This window comes from Poecilia latipinna, unplaced genomic scaffold (genome assembly GCF_001443285.1).
Source record: "Poecilia latipinna isolate Pla-1442-1.1 unplaced genomic scaffold, P_latipinna-1.0 Scaffold103, whole genome shotgun sequence".
In the NCBI taxonomy this organism is placed as follows: Eukaryota; Metazoa; Chordata; class Actinopteri; order Cyprinodontiformes; family Poeciliidae; genus Poecilia; species Poecilia latipinna.
In genome coordinates, this window is record NW_015112719.1 from 1,001,285 (window position 1) to 1,007,800 (window position 6,516).

At 39.2% G+C, this 6,516-nt stretch overlaps 1 long non-coding RNA gene across 1 annotated transcript; it reads right to left on the reverse strand.

Annotated features, from left to right (window-relative positions):
* Positions 1–2,423: 2,423 nt before the first annotated feature.
* Positions 2,424–3,668, reverse strand: LOC106944266 (uncharacterized). Its single transcript, XR_001424184.1, has 3 exons — positions 3,504–3,668; positions 2,956–3,176; positions 2,424–2,847 (listed from the first exon to the last, which is right to left on the reverse strand). It is a non-coding gene; the product is annotated as an uncharacterized LOC106944266 (long non-coding RNA).
* Positions 3,669–6,516: the final 2,848 nt, after the last annotated feature.

Genomic DNA, 6,516 nt, shown 5'->3' on the forward strand with positions numbered 1-6,516 from the left:
GGCTGTTCCATTGAAGTGTTCGGGAAGATATAGATTATAAAACTTTCAGCTTTGAGCATCTCAGAGCACTGGTGCCTGGTGCATGGCACAATTGCAAACGCACTAAGGTACAGCAATCCATATAAACTGAAAGGCCAGAAAGAAAAGTGTTAATTAATGTAACTCTGGAGGAGCTGTAGATACCCAAAGCTAGAAGATGTACTATTCTACATCACCCATGGTGAAACATGGTAGTAGCAGCATCATGCTGTGGGGATGCTTTTCTTCATATCCTCCGATCAACCGATCTGAGTTGATGAGAAAATGTTAGAGCCAAATACAAGAGAAGAAAAAACTAAACTTGTCACAGGTTGGGGAAAAAAAAGTCAGACTGGAACAGAGGTTCATCTTCCAGCAGAACAACACAAAACATGAGCCAGAGTTGCAATGGGATAGTTTAGATAAAAAAAAAAACCCAACATATTAACGTGTTGCAATGGCTAAGTCAATGAAGACCTAAATTAAATTCAGAATCTGTGGCAGTGTTGTGTAATTAATGAAAGTAAACAATGCAGAGGGACGTTTATGGTTGTGTGCTGAGTTAAGTTGAAGAGACAGCAAATTTTCACTGTTACACAAGCTGTACACTGACTGCTTTAGAGTGTGTTAAAGTGTCAGTGCCATGCCAGGAAATGATAGGACACAATATTTACAAAAAACATAAGGGGTGTTGCCTGCTCATGTTTATCTCTTTAATTCCTCTACAAAGGTACACTCTATTCCTGATGATCTACTAAATCCCAATAAAACCTGTCATTTTAATGTAACAAAATATGAAAGCAGTCTGGTGAGAAAAAAAAATAGAGAAGGCAGCATGTTGTTACTCAGGGAAAATGATTCATTTCACATCTTCTAAGCTCATTCCTTTGAATAGGAATATTAGAATTTAAAAAACAAAACAAACAGGTTTAACGTTCTTTAGTTACAAAATCAAACAAACCAAATCGAAATTTGACTTAAGTGTAAAAGTAAGTGATTCATTAAAAATATGTTAATTCCTCAATCAAACCTTTCGACCTTTTGACAAAGCACCACTTTATCTCCTCTTTGACGTAAATGCCGTGCAGATAGTTTAAGACGGGTCACTGAATTGAAGAAACATTTTAAAGAAGATTGGAACAATATTTCTCCTCTCCTCATTTAGCAACAATCCTGTGATTCATTGTTGCTAAATGTTGCTCCATAAGCTACTCAATCAATGGTGGAGTATGTTTTTTTTCCCCCCTCATTCTGGCTCTGTTCCTTTGTCGACTGTCGTAGGGGCAGCGATCTTCATGCGGCCAGGTTCTGAGGGGAGCACTTGTTCCTCTGTGTGCGAAGGATCACAGTTTGCAGAGAAGAGATTGGATTTTGTCTCTCCATTTGGGCCACCAGAGATTAGATGAATCTATGTCTGAGGTTTTAATCCTTGTAGGAAGGAGCACCAAGTTGCATGAGGCGAGCCTGTGCCCATGTACACACACACGCATATCCGCACGCACACACAAACTTACAGACTCACAATTAAGGATCCAGATGCATCTTTTTTTTTTTTTTTTTTTTAAATCCTGCATCTGCAGGCAAGCATGTGGCTCTCATGGCGCAGGCCCAAGCTGCTTATTGATGGGCAGATTTTAGCCTCCATCTATTGTCAGACCCTGTACCCACTCTTTATCTCTCTCTCAGCATATAGAGAGATATGATTATGACATGTTTAAAAACATTAAAATACTCTCTTTTTATTCCACTGTTTCTGGTCTTCTTAGAGAATTTCATACTGAATGTGGACTGAATTAATTGACGGTATTATGCATATTAGTTCATATTTGGCTGCATTAATCTGGCTGAAACAGAAGGACAGAGGGATTTTAGCATAATAATTCAGTTTCTCTACTGTACATTAATATTCATATTTCAAAAACTCTGACAATTTGCACCTGCCAGACATCTGTGTCAAAGCAGTAGCCTGTGTGTCATTGCACTTTTGCACTTTTATTTTTTCCTTAAAAGACCTGGGTATTTTTCCAAAGATATGCAGAGGTTTTGGGGCTCCATTTAAAAATAAATGCTTATCTGTGACAAGCACTAAGTGTAAAAGCTAAGATCAGCAGAGGCGTTTCATTGGCCCCAGTCTTTATTTTTTGGTTCATTCAATTCAGGTAACGTAACCCTTTTTTCTGACTGCAGTTTAGATGGATAACTGATTTAATAGTTGTATAAAACTGGAGAGTTTCTAGCACACGTTGCATTTTGTATGTGAAGAATGTCCAATTACATTAAAATTACCATGAGTGACTACCTATAATTCTTATAGTAGTCAAATGGATGCAGTTTGTTGGAATTATGCAAAAAAATATATATATATATTTATCAAAGAACTGATGCACATAGGAAGCTTCCTGAGAGAGAGAGAGCTTATTTTTTTAATGAAAAAAATATGTGTAGAGATCAACCAAAAATGCAAAGGTATAAAAGGACAAAGCAGTGGAATGCTCAGCACCCCTCCAGTTCTTACTTCAGGTGTTTATTTTTTAAATCTCACACATCTGATTTTGTGCTTTCAAGGCCTCTGATTTGGCTTCATCAATGTCAAACTTTGCTCTTTCTGCCAGAACATGTTTTAAACCTGTCCAGAGACCCGAGGTGCAATATTTTACATGTAGCTTTGCTATTTTCACTTTTTGTGATCATCTTTTCTCCTGGGCAGACAGGATGTTGAAAGCTGCAGCAGAAAAATCCTGTGATGTCCACCATGGGAGAGAGTGAGGGCCCTGTTTTTGTCATTTAACTAGGAAGCAAAACCAAAAGGGGGCCGTTGCAGAGTTAAAACTGGGGAGAGACAGAAACAGTGGGGGATTCAGAATATCATCAGAGGTAGAGAGAAAGAAAAGCTGTTTTATGGGGTTTGCAGATGAAGAAAGTCTGTGTTTACATTACCATGTGGAGTTTTTGTCCCCAAACAATCATATTTTGTCCATGTTTTGATCCTCGCCGGTTCTCCACGGAAGGCGGCGGATCTCTGCAATTCTGGATGTCTGTCTGAGATTGTGCACTTTATTGTGCGACGGTGAAAAACAGTTCTCTGCATAGACAGGCTCGCTCGCTCTCAGAGGTTGAGTGTCGTGCAATTAGTATGCAACCGAGATGCCTCGATGCGGCTGCAATCCGAACGGAGAAAATGAAAATTATAGGAAATATGATGTGTTTTCGGAGCCTTGGGACAAAAGGAGCTAATATGCATGTCAGTCAATCCCGCTGGCTGTAGATAAAGCTCGGCAACCACTTTGTGCCCGAGTGTGACTAAGATATTGGTGTGAACTAAGTGGCCGGCTGCTGTTTTCAGAGTCACTGACCTCCAAAGAGAGATTTATGCAGAGTTGGGAAATGTGAGAGGAGCGAACTGGGATTTTCATTTGAACTAGATGTCATTCAAATGGAGAATGGAGTGACACTTCAATTAACTCGCTGTCCCCAACAAAGTTTACCTTGGTCCTCCGAAAGGCACAGTGTTTCAGTTCGCCCGGCAGGATTAGCTGCTCATACTTCCAATCTCCGACCTGACAGCACAGTGTCACTGCACTGCAGCTGCTGTTCAAAATGACTGCCTCTGTTTCCTCCTCCTGTATTTCCCTCAGACTTCCACTGTGGAGTGCGACGCCTTCACTGCAGTTACCTTGAAGCGTCCTTTGCCCATATTTACTTATACTAAATTGAGTGTTTTACGCTCGCCAGCATTAAACAGCTGCGCCTCTTTACGGCGCCAGGAAAAAGTATTTGGCCGCTTGCAGACCTCCAGCATTTTTTGCATTTTATCAGAATTGATTCTTTCAGATCACGGAATAAATTTTGTTGTCGGACAAAGAAACACAGCGAAAATGCAGAATGCTGTGTTTTTTTTTATTTTTTTTTTTAAAGTTTTTTTCTTTATTGAGGGGGAAAAATTATTTTAACCAACTTGGCAGGATATGAAAGTAACTGACCTCTTAACCTATCAATTGCTTGTAACGTCCTGGCATTGAATGGCTTCAAGCATAAATAGCCTGTTAAAAGGTCATGCCTATGCACTGATTTAAGTCTGACTTTTACAGTACCTTGATTTATATATTTTTTTTTCAGCCAGTCTGGTGGACCTTGGGTTATCCAGGCATGCTTGACAAATTCATTACCAAACAACCTTTTTTTTCAGGATTTCCTGGTAGACAGCAGAATTTATGGTAGTGTGAGTTTAAAGTCCATTTTCTGAAATGCTGTGCAAGTTTCACTCCGAAAGTAATGCCATGCATATCTTCCAACAACTTTGGTTGACGTCTTATCAGTCCAAAGAACATTTTCCAAAAAGTCTTGGCAATCCTCGAGATGATTCGTTTTTGTGCTAAAAACCAGGCAGGCCTTGTTGCTTCTGCGTTTTCTACATTTTATGAATACTGACACTCAAAGTGGTTTCCCGGAGTCCCAAAACCCTTGAAATGGCTTAGCAATCCTTCCCATACTAATAAATACCATTTGCTTTTTCTCCCGCTGATCAGTTTTATTGATTTTCTTACCTCAGGGTAAGATATGTTGCTTTTTAAGATTTTGTAGCCTGCTTTATGTTGTCGGACAGATTCTGTTCAAGTAAGCAGACTTGTGCATGCTTAGTGACACTGTTAAAAAAACTGCAATCAATTACAGTCAGTTCATGAAATAACAAGGAAATACAGAAGTAATCTGTTTTTTGTATTTTTTTTAAAGGGGTGAGTACTTGTCACAGAAGGCTTTTGTGAATTGGTCCATTTTATTTAATCAGTTTCTTAGAAATGCAGCCTAGTTACTTTTGCAGGTTTCCAGAATATTGGACATTTTTTTCCTCAAAAGAGTCATTTGCTTTTTTTTCCAGCATTCCACCCCTGGGCTGGGTCACACCAGTGGTTTCTGTCTGAATCACAGATGATGTTGGCCCCAGTCAGCCTGCAGCAGAAATACCCCTGGCACAAGACCAAAGCTTTGTGTCCACAAAGCTTCCTCCACAGCTTCTGGATTAGGTTCTGAAAGCACAGGGACTTCAGGCCAGCTCTTTTCACCCTAGCAAGGTAGAGGGAGAAAAAAAAAATGTTTTAATAAAAGTTCAAAAAATATAAATGTAAAGGTGGATATTGCAGAATTAGAAGTGGGAGAGGAAAGAAACAGCAGGGGATTGAGGATATTCTTTGGATTTTAGTGGAACAGCAGTGTAGCAGAACCAGTGAAAACTGACATTGTTCCAGATGTAGCAGGACTGCTTCGCCTGCCTCCATCTGCTTCTCCCACTGCTGCTGGAATGAAGCACCAACAGACAACTAAGGAATGCGGACAGATGTTTAGCATTATTAAATATAGGCCTACTTTCGCTCAGCAGCATATCGGAAGCCATCATGGCTGATCTAATCTGCATCTGCAGCCATAGATGCAGTGCATTCTTTGTTGCTTGAGAAATGTGCTGTCACACATCCACTTTTGGCACTAAAATTTTTTTTCTTGTCATCCTTTTTTTTTTTTTTTCCATATTTGTTCACTAGTTGCTCACGTCGACTTGCTAACAATTCAAAACAGTATTTCATATACGATTTCTCCAGCTGGAAGAAACCTGTCATGCACATTTTTCATGTTTCAATTCCTCCTGCAACATTTCATTGGAATGGAGGGTCTGTGCAGAGGGTCCTAATCCTGCTCAGCAGCCCAGATTCAACTTAGCTTCAATGACACAACAATTCATTATTATAAAATGTAGACAAACCAATGAGAATCATTTCAAAAGTTGAATCCAAAATTATTAGGCATCCCAGAAATTGAATAATTTAGTATCAGCTTGTTGTGCTTGTGTTACTTCACACCAGCACATCTGAGTCGAACACTCATGTGTTTAAAGCACCTGGAGAACTTGACTGCATACTTTGGAGGTAATTCAGTCTTTTGATTCAGGTGTGTAGAGCCAAGGGCAATTTTACCCAAACTTCATTTGATGGATGTTCATGAGACAGTTTTGCTTAAAAATGCATCAGTAATTAAACAAAATTCCAGGTTTTGAATTTCAAACGAAAGTAATTTGATCGTGTTATGCGTTTTTGTTTTCAGTGTTTGTGTGAATGAAGTGGAATAATGTTTTTGACTCAAGAGTATCCGGCTTTGAGGATCTCATATTGGCCCATCCCCAATATGTGAAATGTGCAGCGGGAAAAAAAAGCATGCACAAGTCTCCGCTGGGATGTTTTGAGTTATTTACGGATGCTGAAAGTGTGGATTCTAGATTATGTCAAACACATGGAAATAAAAATCCAAAATGAAGACAATATGACCTTTTGAATGTCGATACTCAGGAAACCAGATTTCCGAGACAACGGGGGAAAAATTTTTGGATTAAACTCATCTACACTTATCGTAGTTTAATTCTATCTTTCTAGAGCTGAATATTCCAGACGTTCGATGCTGCTTATGAGATATTTCAAAGAAATAGTAAATTAAAACAAAGGTGTTTTCAGATGT